The sequence below is a fragment of the Podarcis pityusensis genome, assembly GCF_964106645.2.
Source record: "Podarcis pityusensis genome assembly, chromosome: Z".
Lineage (NCBI taxonomy): Eukaryota > Metazoa > Chordata > Lepidosauria > Squamata > Lacertidae > Podarcis > Podarcis pityusensis.
This window is the reverse complement of record NC_138044.1, coordinates 38,063,763-38,085,350: the sequence shown is the minus strand read 5'-3', so window position 1 is coordinate 38,085,350 and position 21,588 is coordinate 38,063,763. Positions and strand designations below refer to the sequence as shown.

The following is a 21,588-nucleotide window of genomic DNA, read 5'->3' as shown; positions in this document are numbered from 1 at the left end:
AATTACAATCTGAGAGATTAGGCAGCTCAATATAGTCTGGATTAAAGGTCATCCATTATTACAGGAAGGACTTAAATTGTTAGATCTACATAAATACTAGTCAGCATCAGCTTCTTGTTGCAACTGTGCATTCCAGAGTGTTGTTGTTTTTAAAAAGACCTCCTAGGAGACTTGCTGAGTTTTTGTTTTGGGGTTTATTTTATTTCTTAAATTTATATACTGCCCTTCATCTGAAGATCACAGGGTGGTTACTTGATTGACATAACTAGGGATGAGTGGCTCTTTCCTGTTCCATCCATTTATTGTTCTATGGATTAAGAGCCAGCTCCAGGTTTACTTTGGGACCGTAGACACAGCCCTGTCAAAGGATCACTCATTTCTTAGCAATTTACCCCCCCCCCCACTGCTATTGTTTTCTGTTCTGCTTCATGAGTGCTTCATCCTGTTTGCTTGCTTGGGAGACAGAGGCAATGACCAAGCATGCAATGGCTGCCCATTCTTCTAACTACTGCTGATTTCTATTTTATTTTTTGCAAGAGTGAGAGGAAGGTGAACCAGCAGTTTGCAAGGGAAAATGGGAGATTTAAGTGCAATGGGGTCTTGTCAGTGGGTCTCCTGGCATGGGCCCTTGGAAGATGTGGATTAGGCTGAAGGTCCATTCAGTCTAACATCTTGTTCACATGCTGGCCTATCAAATGCCTTTGGGAAGCCTCAAAAGGGATGAGAGTTGTGGGGGTGGGCAGGGGAGAGGGTTCAGAAAAGGGCAACCAAAGTGATTGCAGCATTGGGGACTTTTTAGTTTAGAGAAAAGGCCAGAGGTAATATGATAGAAGTTTACAAAATTATGCATGGCATGGAGAGACTGGGCAGAGAAAAGCTTTTTTCGTCTTCTCACACACACAGTGCTAGAACTTGTGGACATCCAAAAGAAGCTGAATGTTGGAAGATTCAGGACAGAATAAAAGGCCTATACAGTGGTACCTCGGGTTACATACGCTTCAGGTTACATACGCTTCAGGTTACATATGCTTCAGGTTACAGACTCTGCTAACTCAGAAATAGTACCTTGGGTTAAGAACTTTGCTTCAGGATGAGAACAGAAATCGTGTGGCGGCAGCGGGAGGCCCCATTAACTAAAGTGGTACCTCAGGTTAAGAACACTTTCAGGTTAAGAATGGACCTCCGGAACGAATTAAGTACTTGACCCGAGGTACCACTGTAATTAAACAGTGGAATTCGCTCCCAGAGGAGACAGTGAAGGACACCAGCCTAGATGGCTTTAAAAGTGGATTAGGTAAGATCATGGAGAAGAGGGCTATGCTCTGCCTCCACAATTGGATGCTGTAATGCTTCTGAACACCAGTTGCTATAAACCACAGGAGGGGAGAGTGCTCTTGTGCTCAAATACAGTTTGCGGATTTCACAGAGGCATCTGGCTGAGCACTGTGAGAAGAGAATGCTGGAGTAGGTGGCCTACCAGCCTGATCCGGCAAATTCTTCTTATGTCCTTATGTTTTTCATGTGCTTAAGCCTGCATATCAAAACCTGAGTGCAACATCACTGCCTCAATTTGCAATTACCAGCAACTAGTATTCAGAGGCAAATGGCCACTGACGACAAGTCGTTTCTAACCATAAAATCAATTCATAAATAAAATACGCAATAACATTATAGAATAAAATTAAGAAGCATGAGAATTAAAGCTTTTTTTAAAGTTAAAGCAATAAAACCACAAGTTCAATTCAGGGAAATGTTTGCGTGGACAGGAGGAGACCCCCTGACCCCGGGTGACACCTGCGTGGAATAATGACTCAAGACAACATGTTATGGGATTAAAATTTGGCCACAACTTTATTAAAGCTTCAGATGTAGGGAGACCTTGGCTTAGGCATTGGGTGTTTATCCCTCCCAGTCCCCGGCCAGGGATCTGGGGAACATCAGGGTTATCCAGAATGTGTGGGGATTGGGCTGGCTCTGGAGAATGTCTGTTCAAGCACAGAGCCCACCCCCCATTTCGCTGCCGTCCCAGGGGAGAGCAATGACAACCTAACGGCATATGGCCAATGCCTCCCCTCAAGACAACCCCTTTAACGGGGAACCCTGGGATTGCCGCCGCAGGGGTGGGCATGGGTCACCACTTCATGCCCCCCCCCCATTTAGGGAAGATAGACTAAAGGATTCTGCCCAAGGCGTGTAACCGCCAAAGTTGTGACGTTTTGCTACGGGGAAGGCAAAACCTGCCAATGCAGGAAAATTCCTTTCCAGCCCTTCAACAGCGACCATAACATAGCAGCACCCGTGTACCTGTGAAGAAGAGGTTAACCTGCAAAAGAAGGCTTAACTGAGGGAGGGCAGGGTGGGAGAAGCTCTGAAACTGACTGAGAACTCCCAGGTAAGTTCCACCCATTATTGTGTGGGCAGGGCGATCCCTCCCCTTACCTGGCCAACTCTCTCCTGGCAATGCCTCCCCAGCTGGGATTGGGTAACTAGCAGAGGTAGGCGGTTACCTCCAGGTGTCCAGTCTGGGGGGCGGGGCGAATCCAGGCTGTATTGCTGGGAACCGCATGGAATCGGGGAGGGTGGGGCTGTGCATGACCGCGCAAAAAGCGCCCCCATTTGATGTGGGGAGCGGTCATTGTCTGACAGGTATGCTTTCAGGATGCAGCGGAATGCCAACACTGAGTGTAGTTTTTCACTACAAGTGAAAAAATACATATTTGTGTTACCACAAGGTCATGGGCATGGGCAAACAAACAGGAGCCTCCTGACTAGGGTTGTCTCATGACCAGAACACTCCTGTGTTAATCCACTTGGTCCCTCACTTGGAACCAGCTCTTCACTGTCTAAACTACTGACCTACTCTATGGACTCAGACACTTCTTGGGGTTCTGATCTTACCTCCGCCATCCCTGAGGGCTCTCCTCATGGTCATCTAGTTCTAAGTCTCTGAGTTCCTCCCACTCCTCTTCAGGATCCAACCACCCACTCCATGACACCTCCATGGAACTCACAACAAGGCTGCATTAGCCTGCTCTGTCTTCTTTCTTGTCTCCACTGGATGTATGGCAAGGGTGGGCCAAATTATTTCAGTATAGAGGACCACATTTCCACATGCGTATTTTGCGCTCACTTAACAGTGATGTGTAGAGCCAGAGTCAACAATGGGTGAATCCACCCTTTCTCCCTCTTTCAGTCATCTCCTTTCTGCCACCTTATTTTCTCTCATTCTCCACTCCCCCTTCTTCCCTGCCACCTGCATGAAATTGGACTTAGAGATGCACCCAACCCTAAAAGTCACCGTTTGGCCAGTGTTTTCTTATGGTGCTCTGGATTTTGTGTGTGTGGGGGGGGATATTAAATGTTGCTATCTGAATCTGATCTGAAGCTCAGGAAATGACAGGTTAAATATCCAGATAATATAAATGCATCTTTCACTGTGGAGAGGAAAGATGTGTAGACAAATCTAAACTGTGTGGTAGGAATTGATGGAGAGCTATGAAATTGCAGATTAAATCTTAGTGCATCAAAAAAAAATTATGTTTGCCTGGATAGCTGTAAACCTTCCTCAGGGAAATTAAAGTTGATCATCTCAAGGTGTTTCCCACAAGGCACCGCTTATTTGGTAGTGTTCATTACAGTTTGCGAAACATGCACCACTGCTCAACTGTACAAGGTTTAGGTTTAATCAATATCAGTAATTTTAAATAGTTCAAATTGTGTGGCCGTGGATATTAGACAGAAACAATGTTTTGAAGGGAGAACTCCACTTTAGGTAGAGGATTATTTTCCATGCAATATCAAGGCTGTAATAACCATGATAAATTTGACTGCTGACATTCCAAGAAGGGTGGCACTTTACAATAATCTCACAAATTTGCTGGTGTCTAGCTAAATAGTTTTATGGCACAAAAATTCATGGGAGTCTGCCAAAGACTCATGTCAGGACCCGTACACTGCTTAATCATAATGCCGAGGTGGTGAAACCTTTACAGCCTAAGGTCCATGTTCCCATCTGAGCAACATTCTGGGGGCCACATGCAAGTGCTGAGCCAGACCAGAGGCAAAAGTGGGCAGAACAATGTATGTAAATTTTATCTTTGTACAGTATGCTCTTTTCCATACCTACTCCATCTTATCCTATACCCAGGCAAGCAAAAGGCATTGCCAGAGTTCAATGACACGGTTTGTGTAGAAACTAGCCTACAGTACAATGCTAACATTTGCATTTGTTCCTTTTCTCACTTTTGCCTCTAGCCCTGTCTTCTACTTTCACATGGCCTCCGGAACATTGCCCAAAAGGTAATGTGGCCCTTGGGCTGAGGAATAAAAGCTTCCCCATGCCAGGCATATGCTAGATCCTATGAAACTCTAGAGTCCAAACTAGCTTGTTAGTCTAAACAGTTTGCTGCTAATGTCATACCCTGCAATATTTCTCAAATGAGAATAGGGACATCCTAGTTAATACTAAAAATAATACTAATAATAACAATAATAATGCCTTCAGATGTCTTCTAAAGGTTGTATAGTTACTTATCTCTTTGGCTCAGGGGTTGCATAACCCCATACCCTCCAACATTTCCCCAATGAAAATAGGGACAGCCTACCATACCCATGAACATTTCTCCAATGAAAATAGCGGCATCCTAAGGAAAATTGGGACATTCTGAGATCAAATCAGTAACTGGAATGGCTTCTGTAAATCTGGGGCTGTCTCTGGAAAATAGAGACACTTGGAGGGTCTGTAACGCTGTCCAGCCTATCCTAACTTTGGCTCTTCTGAATTCCTCTTCAGTTTCTCTGAATCTTGGCCCTCAGTCTGACCCTCTCATCCTCAGTTCTTACGACAGAACAAACATTTTCTTCAACTGAAGCCTGTCGCTGTGTGGAGCCAGGCCAGGCAGTTTGTCAGATTGATACTCAGATATGAGATTTCATGGATAAAATTCATATTTCTGGTAGTAAAAAAAACCACACAGCAAGAAAATTGCTATATTAAACATGCCTACTGAGATTAACAAACTTGTGAAGGGATGTAAAACAAATGTCTGCAGTAAAACTCAAACATGGCACCTATCCAGATTTGTCATTTGCTCTGGAGAGAAGAAAAGGAGGAGGATTCTGATGGACGCTTCTATTCTTTCAAAACACCATAATTCAGCAGCAACATTTCAAACTGGCAAACGTTAGCTGAAACTTCAGCAAAGTTGTTGTTGTGTGTGGAGTTTTTTGTTTGTTTGTTTTGTTTTTAGCCATAGGAAGTATCTGGAAGCTAACACAGCATCTAAAATCGATGCTAGCTCTCCATCTGGCACAGAGGGAGATGACATCCATTGAGCACACAAAAAAAATTATGACAATCTCGTGAGTACATATGTCTTCCTATTTCCTTGATTTACAGTATCTGTGGTCAAGCTGCTGAATCAATTAACATTGCTGGCAGAGTTGCACTCATGATGCACATGCTAATGAATGAGGAAACCTGGAATGTAGTTTTAGAAGAAATAATTTCTTACTGCTCTTTGGAGTTCTGTGACCTCACAAGTAGCTTTGTTAACAATCTGTTGGAGCCCTCAAACAGCATGGCAGTTAAGGACGGCTTTATTATTTTGGCTTTCTGTTTACCACACTGGGTTGTTTTTTGTGTTTTTTTTTGTATAGCGCTGAATTGGTCCCATAGCATATGTTCTTGTAATGTTTCCTTTTTTAAAAAAAATAATTAATTAATTAATTTTCCAAACTATTAAAATCAAACCAAATTAATTTAATTTCATACAATTTATTAAAATCAGGCTTCCCACTCCTGTTCCAAACACACGATGATCATCATTTCCTCGCATAGCCGTATCATTTCTTATTTAGAGTCCAGTTGACATCATTCACTTGCCATTAAACCATTCTTCCAGCTAGCCACTTTTTTCAGCTTACAAACAGCACCTGTTACATCTTATAAATAAACAATCCTTTTCACATGTGTAGTCCTTCATATGCGTTGTTGTTCCAAACCTGGTGTGCTGGGAGAATTAATTACTATCTTCCATTTTTTCAGTTCTTTAAGGTGTTTATCTGGATGGTACCAGGTCACATCCCATTACTTCCTCTGTTTACAGATTAGCGTACGAGCTGCAGCCTTAAATAACTCACAGTGCATATCCAAACTCCACCATTAAAATTCCACTCTGGAGTTCTTACTCAGCACACAGTTAAAAGCAGCCTCTTTACCACATCCGTTTGGCAGAAGTTCATTCTTTTTTCTCCCACTGCATTCCTCCAACAGCAGTCCAGGGATAATTTTAAATAAAGTCCATTCAGCCTTGATCAAGTGGGGAGGCATAGTAAAACCTTGTTAAATTCATTGTTTAGCATAAATCAAAAACCTTCCCCTTCTTTTCCGAAGTAACAAACAGAATAACACAGCAGTGGATACGCACGTCTTTTTCATTATTCATGGGAGGACAGGAAAAGAAGGAGATCATTTGAAAAGCATAAGAATGCACAAAGCACCTTGTCCTCCCTCCCGCTTCCTTTCCTGGCTGTTGTAAGGATTCTCAAGCTTCAAAGAAAACATTCAAATACTTTCAAAGAGCCGAGCCCGTCTTTTCGGCAGCTGACTGACTGCAGTCCATTAACACATGTTGGTTCAGGAGCGCCTCTTGATTATGCCAATTGTCTGAATTATGGAGGAACCAACCACAAATCATGCCAGAGATGGAGGCTCATCCATGGCAGGGACACACTTCCAGGTCACAGCCACTCTGCCTTTCAAGTTGGCAGACACAGGTTTGAGGGGCATAGCGGGATGCAGGAAGCTCCCCAGACCCTACTGGGGAACATTGCCAGGATTTTTGCCTCATAAATCCTGGCTTTCCCCTGCCTGAACCTCCCCTGCACCATTGACTTGTGATGTATCCGGAAACCTGTTCTTGTAATGTTTCATACCCAGTAGCAATTAGGCCTTATGCCTTACACATGTTACTATCTTCCTGTCTTAAAGAATACTGGGTTTTTTTATTTTAAATTTACCTTCAGGTAACACAATCAACAGTCTTACCTGCTGAGGAACCCCTAACCTTCTATCACGAACTCCCTGAACATAGGACAAAAATTATTGAGAATATTCCACAGCATTGCAGACTCAGTTCAGACAGGATGCTAACAATGCATTGATTCTCACTACCAAGCTCTAAAAAAATCCAAATTATTGCAATGTGTTGTATGCTACCCTTAAGCCTGGTCCAGGCTCCATCTGGGGTAGCTGGGGCTAGACTGTTGATAGAGACAGACCCTTGCCACCACATAGCTTGTGTGCTCAAAAGCTTGCACTGAGTATCCATACACCACCAGGCAAGGTTCAGGGTTCTTGTATTGATTTAAAGGTAAAGGGACCCCTGACCCTTAGGTCCAGTCGCAGACGACTCTGGGGTTGCGCACTCATCTCGCTCTAAAGGCTGAGGGAGCCAGCGTACAGCTTCCAGGTCATGTGGCCAGCATGACAAAGCCTCTTCTGGCGAACCGGTATTTATCTACTTGCACTTTGACATGCTTTCAAACTGCTAGGTTGGCAGAAGCAGGGACCGAGCATCGGGAGCTCACCCCGTCGCGGGAATTCGAACCGCCAACCTTCTGATCAGCAAGCCCTAGGCTCTGTGGTTTAGACCACAGCACCACCCGCATCCCTATTGCATTAATTTACAAGGCCCTTAACAACTTGGGTCCAGGTTACCTCAAGGACCACTAAACTTTTATATCCCCACCTAATCACCATGATCCTCATGATAGCCACTGTTGGTGGTCATCCAGTTCTGCCAAGGGCAACAGTTCTTTGTGGATTCAGAGACAATATGCACACCAATGGGTGAAGACTACCAGCTTTATTAGTTGCACAGCAAGTATTGGTTGTAATAATGCACCATAAACTTACACAGAACCTCATTGTACTAAGCAAGGCACACAACTGAGCATTTAAGTAGAATAGAACCCTTTCCAGACTGATTTGTCTTATGTTACTACTGCTTTCAGTGAACCCTTACAAATGATAGCAGAAGTATGCCTCCATAGCTGGTCTCACTGATGCACAGCACCACCCCAGAAACTTCTGCTCTATGTTGGGTTCTCTCTGACAGTGTTCCCAGCTCTCATATTTACAGGCTGTATCTTGCTGAATAAACTACATGGTGTATAACTCATGCCCATGTGGGTCCCAAGTCATAGGGAGTACTCCTTGATAAAAGGAAGGATCAAAGAGACAATCTCTCAGAGATAATCAATTGTCAATCACAGGTGCTGAATGTTCACTACAATAGTGCTGACTAGACGGGAAAAGGTTTTAACTCCTTCAGAACCTAAACTACAAAACTACAGAACTACAATATTATAACTGTAATGCAAATACTAAATCCAGGCCTGTGCCTAGGTACCTTATTATTTATTTATTAATAGCTGAAGTGTCACAAGATGACACTATGCTCTCTCACAACTCTGCATCTCTTTAGAATGGAGGTGCGAGAAAGAAATGTATCTGTATATATGTGTGTGTGTGTGTGTGTGTGTGTGTGTGTGTGTATTTGCTATCATGTACTTCTCCACTATCCCCAGAGCATCTGTCAACAGTGTGGCTTTCTAGACAATGAACTGAACTGGAACTACACAAACCTCATGTTCCCAGTCATGTTTGTAGTGCCACAAAAGAATGTGGCATTTAGGCTCCATCTGTACCTGTAATGTAAGCAGCTAGCACTGAGTAAGAAGCATGTTGGAACCTGCAATCAGCACTTTCTTAGAGCCCCCAAATTCTTCTTCTTCTGCCATTTTGTAAGGAGGTGATTAATGTATTGTTGGCAGTTATAAAGAAGCAAACATCTTGGAGATGTTAATATGCATCGCCTCACTTGGAACGGCAACTCACTAAACCTTTTTATTTGTGATATTGTGCAAATCGATTGCAATTTGCCACGGGCGTTTTTCAAGCACATTTTTTTCCAGTGTCACAATGGTAAATAATAAATCACACCAACTATGATTTCAGACTTGAACGTCTCGATTTAGATATGATTGAAAGAATAGACAGAGAGGCTCCAGGGAAGAAAAGTTCCAAGCTGACTTTTTGCTGTGAACACCACAGAGCCTTGCAACATGGCAGTGCCCTAATTAGTAACAGCTGACTATGGCAGGCATAGTGAAAAAGCTTGTTAAAGGCATTTCAGCTACCAAAGCTGAGAGTTTAATAGGTACTTTCTGGTCCACTGACACTGTAGATCAGGGCTGGGGAACCTCAGGACTAGGGACCAAATATAGCTCACTGATGTCTCTCTCCAACTCTCTCTAGACCTTCATGGGTTGATCTGTAGTTTTCTTGAGTGCTTTTACCTTGCTGGGATGTATCCTTGAATTGTGACAATGAATCTTGCTTGCCTGGATGGAAAGATTGTGTGTGTGTGTGTGTGTCCTATAGTATCTGGCTTGTGTGGCTGGAATGTAGCCTACTTTACAGAGGTAAGAGTCACAACCATTGTTCTGCCCATTTATTCCCTCTGGCTCTGACCACATTTTTCCTCTGCAGCCTCCTTCTGCTTTTGCCTCTGGTCTCCCCATTTACTGTGCTGTGGATTTCCAGATGTTATCTATGCTCCCTTTGGATTAAGAAAGTTTTCCACTAAAGGGTAGAGTGCTGTATCTGCATGCAGAAGGTCCCAAAGTCACAGAGCATGTTACTGTTCACACTGACTTTGTTGCCCTTAATTGCTATATACACTTATGTATGCACATGGGCTAAGAGCCTGAACATTGACCCTGCTTGTTGACTTCCCATAGGCATCTGGTGGCGATGGTGAAGACCGAATTCTGGACTAGATGGGGCTTTGGGTCTGATCTAGCACGTCTCTTTCAAAGTTCTTCAATCCAAAGTAATTCTTGTTGAGGTTTTAGGGAGTGGTGAGCAAGCCTAGCTATGCTTCTGAGCTTCATGAACAGTGAAACGAAGCTCTGAGGTGCTTCCCCTATTGGTGCACCATGTGGCAGTAAATTATGTGAATGAATTGTGTGCTGTTGAATGAAACAAGGAATCTCTTTTATGAGTCCTGAATCTACTGCTAATCAGTTTCATTGGTTGATCCCCAAGTACTAGTATCGACTCTAGCAGAGACTAGGGTTGCTTGAGGATTTTGTTCAGTCTACCTTTTCAGGCAAACTGACTTGATTCACAGTTCACATTTGCATAACAACAAAAGAAGAGCCTGCTGGATCTAGCCAAAGACCAATCCTATTCTCTCAGGTGTCACCAGATTCCTGTGGGAAGCAGGACATGAGCACTATAGCACTCTGCCCACATTTGTTTCCCAGTAACTGGTATTCAGAGGAATGCTGTGGAGGTAGAACATAGTAATCATGCCTAGTAGCTGCTGATAGCCCCTTCTTCTGTGTATTTGTCTAATCCTCTTTTAAAGCCATCAAAGTTAGTGACCATCACCGATTCCTGTGGGAGTTCATTTTGGCCTTTGCAGAAATATTACTCAATGTGCTCTTTAAAAAAAGAAAAAAAGTGTGTGTCCATGCATGTGTGTGTATGCATGAGTGAATCATAGATCAATTTTACAGTCTTAGATATGCTCCTTACATAGAGTGGGTTGTACCTTTAACAGGTCCCTTGTGAGTCCTGTCTCTTTTTGTAATACCCACAAGGAGAGTCAGCTGGTGATATCATTGGCCTAATGTCTCAGTCAAGTGGCTTACACCCTGCTGGTTCAAGGGGTTTGATATAATGAGTTATAGCCAAAGGATGCTATTATGTCAGCAGATCAGAGTTTTTTAGACAGTGCTCTTTGTAGACAAAGCATTGGACGGCTTTCTCCTTTAATCCCACAGAACTTGCTTTCTGGGCCAAAGTACAATGACTTTATTTAAACAAACAAGCAAAAACCCATCCATATTTCCCAATACAACCTATGCACCATTTGCCAGGGGTTATAGGACTTGAATCAGAAACTGCTGAACAAAAAAGTGGGACCCATAGTTTAATAACGGTTCGCATGGTTTGCACATGTGTCAGCTCCCCTGTTGGTTTACTTATTTATCTCAATATTTTTACCCCCAACCTTTGACTCAAATGGGCCCCAGAGGATAACTTGTGCAAACATTAAAAACTAGCAGTGAAATGGAAAACTAAAATTAAGGCCACCAACTCAGCTTTAAAGGCAGAGAAAAATAAGTGTGTGTTTGTATGTGTTTACAATCCCACTTTTTTATGTTGATGGTCTATAGACCAATTGTATAAAGTTTTCACAGTTAGCCAAACTAATGTGCATACTTGAGATAATTTGTTGTTGACTTGGAGTGACAATACATATTCTGTTATCAGATCTCTACACATTTGTCATGAATACTTTAGTTGTAATTCCTGCATTGCAGGGGGTTGGATTAGATGGCCCCTGGTTGCCTGGTCCTACTCTACAATTCTACGATTCTATGTTTATAGTAGTAACCCCATATCTAGGTGTTTCCCCTCTAATATAAGACCCTTTAGCATAGAAAATTAACACAATAATAATAGTAAATTATCCTAGGTAAAGTTGTTTGGTCAAAGACAGTTAAGGAAGGGGTCAATCTCACTCACTCCTTACAGGAGCTTTTCAATCTGTGAGGGAAAGCCAATTTCAATTTCAGTCTTGAGTTAAAATATATCAGCTAGCTAAGCTAGCTAAGCTAGACAGAACTTCTGCCAGAGGCTGGTTAGAACAGCTGATTATCTGAAACTATAGTGTATAGCTTATTTAACTTATATGCAGAATTCATCATGCGAAAGGCTGGGCTGGATGAATCCCAAGCCAGAATTAAGATTGCCAGAAGAAATATCAACAACCTCAGATATGCAGATGATACAACCTTGATGGCAGAAAGTGAGGAGGAATTAAAGGAATTTAATGAGGGTGAAAGAGGAGAGCACAAAATATTGGTCTGAAGCTCAACATCAAAAAACCGAAGATCATGGCCACTGGGCCCATCACCTCCTGGCAAATAGAAGGGGAAGAAATGGAGGCAGTGAGAGATTTTACTTTCTTGGGCTCCCTGATCACTGCAGATGGTGACAACAGTCACGAAATTAAAAGACGCCTGCTTCTTGGGAGAAAAGCAATGACAAACCTAGACAACATCTTAAAAAGCAGAGACATCACCTTGCCAACAAAGGTCCGTATAGTAAAAGCTATGGTTTTCCCAGTAGTGATGTATGGAAGTGAGAGTTGGACCATAAAGAAGGCTGATCGGCAAAGAATTGATGCTTTTGAATTATGGTGCTGGAGGAGACTCTTGAGAGTCCCATGGACTGCAAGAAGATCAAACCTTTCCATTCTGACAGAAATCAGCCCTGAGTGCTCACTGGAAGGACAGATCCTGAAGCTGAGGCTCCAGTACTTTGGCCACCTCGTGAGAAGAGAAGACTCCCTGGAAAAGACCCTGATGTTGAGAAAGATGGAGGGCACAAGGAGAAGGGGGCGACAGAGGACAAGATGGTTGGATAGTGTTCTCGAAGCTACCAGCATGAGTTTGACCAAACTGCGGGAGGCAGTGGAAGACAGAAGTGCCTGGCGTGCTCTGGTCCACGGGGTCACGAAGAGTCGGACACGACTAAACAACTAAACAACAACAACATAGTGTAAGGGAGTTCCTTCGTTCACATCCACACCATACATTTAAAAGCACTCTCATACCACTGTACACAGTCATAAGAACATAAGAAGATCCTGGATCAGGCCAATAGCCCACCCAGTCAAGCATCCTGTTCTCACAGTGGCCAATCAGATGCCTGTGAGTAACCCATACAACAGCACTCATCCCTCTGCAGTTTCCAGCAACTAATATTAAGAAGCACTGCTACCTCCAACATTGGAAGAAGAGAAGAGGTATTGTGGCTAGTAGCAACTGACACAGTGGCCTCCCCTATCAAAGAATCCTGGGAACTTTAGTTTGCTAAGGGTGTTTAGGAAACCCACTCAGAGGGGGTGTGAAGTGGGAAACTTTGGAAGCAACTTAGAAGGATATACAGTGGTACCTCGGGTTAAGAACTTAATTTGTTCCGGAGGTCCGTTCTTAACCTGAAACTGTTCTTAACCTGAGGTACCACTTTAGTTAATGGGGCCTCCCGCTGCCACTGTGCCACCGCCACACAATTTCTGTTCTCATACTGAAGCAAAGTTCTTAACCCGAGGTACTATTTCTGGGTTAGCGGAGTCTGTAACCTGAAGCATCTGTAACCTGAAGAGTCTGTAACCCGAGGTATCACTGTATTTTAAAGGTCTAACAGCCTATATTCCCATGCTTTACTTTGCTTCATGCTTTGCAATTTTACATCTCTGCTGGGGCTCACTCACCAAAGAATAGTTGCCTGAAACCTGATTCTAGGCATCCAGGGAATTCTCCTTTTTATTTTGTCATATGTATTTTTCCTTTTAACCAAATACAAATTAAACCAAAACTAGTTGCTGCCACCCCACCCCACTTTTAGCCACCTAGAAACAAGGGGGAGGGAAACTGGGGATATCCAAATAATTTTTTTAATCCTGGGATCGTGGACCAGAGTGCTTCAGGTCTCCAGCTAATCCCTTGCCGTTTACACAGAGCATCAGCCAACTCTCCAGTCCCTTGTTTCTCCCCAAGAATAGGGCAAATTTCTGGCTAAGGTCTTAGATTTCCAATAGCATGGATCCCAATGTAATCTGGGCATATGAGGATTCCTGAATTCTGAGGGTGGCAATCACACATTGACTCGACTAGTTGTGAAACTTTTATTACAAATAAAATATCAGGGGAAAGAAGGCAATGGGTCTAACAGAATGCATAATAGGCCACAGTGTTCTGGATCAGTTTACACATAGGCTGAGTAGGCAAGTAGGCCATGAGGAGAATCAGAGTCTTGGTGGTTTGGAAGACTATGCCTGGATCCCTAGTGCTGACGCATGAAACAAAGCTGCGAGGACAGCTCAGCCTTTTTTGCCTCCTGTTGCTGGATGGCAAGTCTTCTGCCTCTATGTCACCAATGAGTCAGTTGGTCCTTCTGGCTTAGAAAAATGATGGGACTAGGATACCATGGTCCTGGGTCACAATTGCTAGCTAAAAGAGCTGATGTAAGGTTTACAGGCTTATGAGGGTGCTTTTGGTAAGATTTCTTACCTGTCAATCAGTCTTTACTACCTGTTTCCAACTGAGGACATGGACAAATAGCAAAGATTGGCCACCAGCCTTGACCTTCAGGACAAAATTGTATCAATGCCAGTTAAGTTACTCCACTGAATCTTGTGCAAAGCCAACAGGCTCACTGAAAATCCAGTTCTGTCATATCTAACATTAGTTCACATTTGATTGATTGATAGTAGAGATTATCTATATGGATTTACGATTGTCAGTGCTGGCTGAAAGGGCTGATGCAGACTTTACAGGCTTATTGGGTAGATTTCTTGTTAACTGAGGATAAATCTGAATCTATTTCCTCTTGAAAGCAAAGGCTGAATTTTGAAGTTAAGTCATCACCTCCACATGCAGGACGGTGCTGGGATCAATGCCACAGCAGTAATCCAGATGGCATGCTCATAGCTGACAGATTTGTGGCAAGTTTGCCTTTGTTCAGTTTGATAAACTAAATTTCACATTTAATGTGTTTTGTGTGGGGATGAATGGATTTTCTCCTTGCTATTCCTCTTTGTTCCCTGGGTTCCCTGTGCCTTGTATTCACTCCTCTTGAATTCTCGTTTAATAAGGAAGATTTCTAAAATTCATTCTTGAATTGGAACATGCGCATTTTGCTGTGATCTTCAATTTATTTGGGTTCATTTGAGCATTCTGGTCAAAAGACTGCTACAATCTATCCTGCCCATGGCAGGATAGAGCAAGGCAGAAAAGATCCAAGTAAGGAACTTCCTCAGAAAAAAATCTGAGAAGTAGCTGAAGGCTTTTGTGCTTTTAGGGCCAGATCACATGCAAAGGTTCCTCCTCTTTATTGAAAAATGGAAGCCTTCAAGGGGGAAAGCCATTGCCTTGGAAACTAGCATCCCTGACAAAGTTCTTCCAGGTATGATGCTGCAGGTGTTGGGCAGAAGCCATACTTCATTGGAGGAACCCCACTGGGGGCTCTTGGGAGTGCCACAGTATGTCCTCAGCCCCAGTGTGAAAGGCTGGTATCAGCCACCACACACCCAGGTTGCTTGCAAGGCCCACAGGAGTAGCCATTCCATACCCTCAGAAAATTCTCTAGTGAAAATAGGGACATCCCAAGGAAAAGTGGGGCATTCTGGGATCAAATCAGAAACTGAGATGACTTCTCTAAATCAGAGATGTCCATGGAAAATAGGGACACTTGGAGGGTCTGCCATTCCATGGTGGGCCTAAGAATCGGACAACTCCCTAAAGGTTGCACAGCATAAGGGCTGGGGGCAGTATTGGCCAGCAGACAGTCTAATGATTGGATTTCTGTCCCATGGTCCCCCAAACTCTGGTAAGCTAAAATTAATAAGGGTTGTGGTCAATTATAGCTCATATTAGTCTCTGTATCTTTGCTCCTTTTGAAAAACAGCTGCAGCAAAGTTGCTTTCTTTGCAGTGCTTTATCAGTGCCCTTGGAACATCAGAAGGTCAGTTTGTGGTGTTGGTGGTGAAAAGACAACAATAAACTAAAATAACTGATGTAGTTGCAAACTACTCTAGCACAGAGCTCTGGACAAAATTTGGAAGATAATATGGAACGATAGACCATATCCACTATACTGGTTGCAGTGCAGCATGAAGGTCAACAAATGATTAATGCCAAACTTTGGGAACCAATATGAATGAGAATTTTGGAAGAATCTTGAGTTTTCTCATGGTGAATTTATCGTATCATTTTGTCATGGAATATTTATACAACTTAGATGATAGTTGGGGACAACTGAAGTAGTGAGAGTTGTAATTTCTTGGTTATGTTCAAATTCTTTCAATAATGCAGACTAGCGGGAAATGAGAATAAAAGCTCAAGTGGAGAATGTAGCCAAGTGATTAGTTGGGGCCACTTGAGGACATCGTTTCAAATATTGAACTTCATGGAATATAGAGGGGAAGGTTATCATCATGCTTTCTGAGGGTCGTTCATTGCTAAAACAAAAATAAAATAAAACATCACGGGGACATTATATTTAGTAAAGCTGTAACAAGTCAGAAACTCATTGCCTCTTATTTAATTAAATATGAACTCCAAAGAATAATGTTTCTCTATCTGTATATTTATAGATAGATACAGATATAGATATAGATATAGATATAGATATAGATATAGATATAGATATAGATATAGATATAGATATAGATATAAGGTAAGGATGCAGAGGAGTGGTGAGAGGCACCAGCTGGGGAATCCCCAGGCGAAGAAGGTTCAGAGCCATGAGATTGGCGGTGGGACAACAATGGGGAGGGGTGTCAGATGGAGAAGATGCAGAAGACTGGCAGGTGTCAGAAACTGAAGCAGTAACAGGGTTTAGTGAGCAGGAAGAGGCTGTGGCAGAGAGCAGTCCAGATTTAGAGGCAGAAGCAGAGAGGGACGAAAAGGCAGAGTAGAGGCTGAAGAATCCAGGGAGTCTCCTCCTCCAGCTGTGGCCAGCTCCCTCCCCCCAGTCTTCCAGAACATGCAAAGAAATGAAGGTGGCAGGGCAACAAGGAGGAGCTTTAGGCTGCTGGGGAAGGAACCTGGGGGGGGGGGGGAGCCTTAGAGAGTGGTGGGAAGGCAGGGAACTTCAGTCCTCGCAACTGCTTCATTGGGCCAAAACCTACTGAGAAAGGTTGCTGTGACCACTAGGACTGAGCTGTTTTGTTTCTTTGAATAAAGCATTAACTTCACTGGTTTCGGGTGTTTTATTGCTGACCTACACCTGACTCCAGCTCCTGACACTGTAGCAGAAAAAGTACCTGAACTGAATATGATGCTTGATTATAAAAGTGTGTGGGAATAGGTTCCTCCCATTATGATATATTGTTAATGCTCTGTTGAAAAAAGAAGCAATTTTTGATCACTAGTTTTGATATTTATATTCTGACAGGTGCTGTGTCAGAAACCCTGAGATATTCTAAAGGCTTAGAAGATGAATGTCAGACTGTTTTAATATATGTCTATATCTCTTTTGCTAGGAGCAATATATATTTTCTTTATAAAATACATACACAAAGACTTGAAATTAGGGGTGCACCCACACACATATAAATGACCTAGTTCAGAGATGCCACAGGTGTTTTTCTCATCCATGCAGTAGAAGTATACTATGTGTGGGCTGCTCCATATATTTCCATAGGGTAAGCATATCTGTTTATCATTCATGTGTGTTTACAGTTCTATTCAAAATAAAGTAATTGGAATTTGTGCCAATGAGCCCTAAAGACTTAGCAGATTGGGGGGGGGGGGGAGTTGGTCTCTGAGGACTGTCACATTCTGCCCAGTTTGAGGTGTGTCTGTGTGCTACAGTTTTGTTACACTTTTTCAGAGTGAAACCAATTGGTTTCCCCCTCTATACTAGATAAAAATAGTAAGGGTATTCATTAGATTCAGATAATTTAAGTTTGAAACTCAAGTCTCCCTCTAAAGGTAAATGCAAGGATTGTGGGGTGAGGGGAGAGACTCCTTTGTGACTAACAGGTCTAGCTTGTAATCAGAGGGAAATAATTTACCAGTATTTTCCAATCCCAGCGCTTGGGGGCGGGGGGAGGAGAATAAAAGATTTGCAAGAGTGAAATTTATGTCTCTGTGCTTTGGGAAGATACTAGAATGGGGAAGCATTTCACAAGTTACAGGTCTAGCTTGTAATCAGAGGAAATTATTTAACCCATGAAGTTCATCCCTTTGTAGCTATTCCCACCCAAAAACATATTTAAATGTGACTAGGATATATGGCCCTGGTCCTATTTGTCTGCAGTTTGAAAGTTGTTCTTGTTTTACTTAAAGGCACTTCTCTTATGTTTACAATTTGCAGGTCAAATATCCACAAAACTCTAGGCTAGCCATTTAGCAGGTTTTATCCACTGTGGAGAGGCCTGCAAATTTCACCCACTTTGCCACTTTTCAATAGTGAATGGAGTAGGTGGGAGAAATGGGTGCACCCTGTCCGTGTGGCAAATCTACTGCAGCCGTCCTTCTAAAAATGTGCCCGGTTCATGTTATGAAAAGCAGGCAGCCAGTCAGCCTCCAGCTTCTTCAGAGAAAGTTGGTCATTTGGAATACTCCAAGGTGATACAAATCTGGCCCGCATATCTTGGTGCCGCATATCTAGGTGCCCCACTGTGCCCAGTAGAATTTTGCTTGATGTTAGGACACAACAGCCAGTATCAATGATATAGTGCTTGATTTTTCATGTTCTGTTGTCTGCATAGCTCCATCCCCAGCTCCATTTCTTGGTCATATGTGAGTATGATGTAATCTTGGGAAAGTTTCACAGAAAGTTGGAAATGGGGAAATGTCACTGTGCAGGTGCCATGTGTGGTGAGTCATTGCTGGTAATGGGTTGCTGCATCACGGAATGACTTCCTCCACCCAGACCATTGGCTATCCTCAGCTAGAAGGGTTTCGATGTATCCTATTCAGGTTGCAACTTGCCCCAGAAATACTAATCTTCATTGGCAGTGACTTCTAGCTCCATGTTCACAGCTCCTGGCTACCTATTTCTCAGCTCTGAAAAGAACTGTGTGTGTGTTTCCTGTAAGAGAACCAGGAGTTTCCTAAAAAAAGAAAAAAGAAAATAATAATTAACAATCCAAAGATAGCCCTTTCTCATGAACATAAGGGAGCAAATGAGTAGAATGGATGAGCTCAGGGGACTGATTATTACCTATGGTACATGATGTTACTCAGCATAAGGCTAATTCACCAGTATAATTATAATACATCTGGGCGAGAATGATTTAGTACAGCATCCCAACATGCAAGCCTCGTAATTAAGAGAGAATGGGATTTGGCTACTTTTAGAGTACACCTTTCCAAATTTTTGTTTGATCCAGTTGGCACCAGTAGCAGCAAATTTAATATGAGAGGAAGGCTTACAGGGCCGTTGTATTGTATTTTCTTGGACATATTCAGAATGTAGTGATTTAATTTCAAGTGGGCCAATTTCTCCTTTCCTTAAAAAAAAATTAAAAAAAAATAGTGCACCATCCAGCTGCCTTCAGAGGGATTTCCTGGATATAATTACAAACTCATTGTGGCTGCATGCCTGAATGTGTATGACAGTCTCTTTACTTTTAATATATACATTATCAACCTGAAGCTTTTTGAGCCAGACAGCAGCCAGACCAGCAGGAGAAAAAATGTGTTCAGATTAATTCTTGTGCCAACAGTTGGGTATGGGCACCTAAATCTCGTTGACTGCTGTGGAATGTCAGGATTATAGACTAACAGTCTGTTCCTAATCATGTTTACTTGGAAGTAAGGCCCATTGATTTCAGTAGGATATATTTCACAGTATTTGGTGGGGGGGGATTGTAAGCTTGTGAAGAATGCATACATTGGCAGAATGTTACACATCCCTCTTTCCTGTGGTTTTCCACCCTCTCAAATCTAGATTTTTGATGCTGGTTTGGGTAGCACCCAGGGGATCATATTGACCTACCTCCATCTTAGCTCAGATGATTAGAGCATGGTGCTGATAATGCTGAAGTCACGGGTTCAGTCCTACCTGCATATTCCTGCATTTCAGGGGGTTGAACCAGATGATACTTGGGGTCCTTTCCAACTATAGAATTCTGATTCTATTGTTCTATGCATGCAGCTCATTCATCATACATGCCTACCCCATATACAGTTGTTTGACTGCTTTGATCTGTGGAACTGATACTTATAAGTGGCACCATCAAGGAATCAGTCCTTCAGTGTGGCAGCATGTATGCTCTGGAACTTGCTGCCCATTGATATTAGGAAGGGGCTTTTGCAATATCAGCGATGCAGGTGGCGCTGTGGTCTAAACCACTGAGCCTAGGGCTTGCCAATCAGAAGGTCGGCGGCTCGAATCCCTGGGACGGAGTGAGCTCCCGTTGCTCGGTCCCAGCTCCTGCCAACCTAGCAGTTCGAAAGCACGTTAAAGTGCAAGTAGATAAATAGGTACCACTCTGGTGGGAAGGTAAACGGCGTTTCCATGTGCTGCTCTGGTTTTGCCAGAAGTGGCTTAGTCATGCTGGCCACATGACCCAGAAAAACTGTCTGCGGACAAACGTCGGCTCCCTCGGCCAGTAAAGCAAGATGAACACCACAACCCCAGAATCCTTCGCGACTGGACTTAACTGTCAGGGGTCCTTTACCTTTAACTTTGCAATATCATTTTTTGGTGCTTGCTACGAATGTTTAGGCAACCCTACCACCCAGATATTGACATGTATTGCTAACATGTAATTTTATTTTTAACATTGAATTCTATTTTATAATGCCTATTAAAAAAAAACCCTGCTGATTTTACTTATATTTTGAAGAAAATTAGTTCAGCTTACTTTTAAAATCTGATTCTGTTATCGGAAGTTATGATGATTAAGTGGCTCACATAATAATAATACTGTAACAAAGCAACATAATGAGAAAAACTAAATACAACAACATGAGACAAGTCTGAGGCAGGAAACAATACGAGGCAGTTGGTCCCTCATAACTGGCAATCTTAACTGAACATAAAGGAAAACACACTTGAGGGAGGGGCTGATTCCAGAGGAAAACACACAACCCCGCCCACCAGATACCAAACATTCTACTGATCAAATTAGGCCCCACTGTTTTTCATACAGTGACAATACCCAGATTATGTATGTGTGTATATTTAAAAAAAATGTAGGATATTCCCCACAATGTATAAGAATTTACTGATAATCTTAATATCTGAAGGGTAAGTGTGTGAAAGTGTGTGTGAAAGCCTTGAGAAAGTGTGTGAGAGCTCATACATTTCATAATTGCCGATTCAAAACCTAAAATAAACTCAGAAGAACACATTGTTTATTCTATAGTGTGTTCTTGTAGGTCTCTGATTCAGTCTCTAGCATATCCAGGTAGGCTGGGAAAGGCTCTTTGGCTGAAACCCTGGATAGCTGCTGCAAGTCAGTGTAGGAATTCCCCACACTGTTGCCGTTGTCTGCAGCTGTTGTTCAACTACGACTCCCATCATCTTTAGCTACCAGGACCAGTGGTCAGGGATGATGGGATTTTTAGTGCAAAAACACTTGAAGGCCCTGCTGAGTGTGGATCTACCCTTCTTTTGCATGCATGAAACTAATCAACTACACTACGCCTTGTCAGTTAAATGCAGCTTACTCCTTCATATTTTAAAAAGTGACAGTTCAGGTCACCTCTGTCTTTCAGAAAACTAGAGGGAAATCTAAAATGTAAGGACAGAAAAGAATGAGAGTTCACTTATGAACAAACATGAAAAGGAAACTTAGAAGGCTACATTGCAATTGTGCAGAGGTTGTGTATAACTGAATAGGCCATGTGAATTACCATATGTACCAAGAGTTCATGCAGAATTATGTGGTTTTTTTAAATGTGCATTTATGCTTATTTTCTATATACTGACTACGGCATTGCTTTGATTTGTTAATGTCATATCAGATTTTTGCCATCATT

At 42.6% G+C, this 21,588-nt stretch overlaps 1 long non-coding RNA gene across 1 annotated transcript; it reads right to left on the bottom strand.

The window, feature by feature from the left end:
• Window positions 1-17,079: 17,079 nt before the first annotated feature.
• Window positions 17,080-20,648, bottom strand: LOC308468254. Its single transcript, XR_013981538.1, has 2 exons — window positions 20,567-20,648; window positions 17,080-18,710 (listed from the first exon to the last, which is right to left on the bottom strand). It is a non-coding gene; the product is annotated as an uncharacterized lncRNA (long non-coding RNA).
• Between the last annotated feature and the right edge of the window lie 940 nt (window positions 20,649-21,588).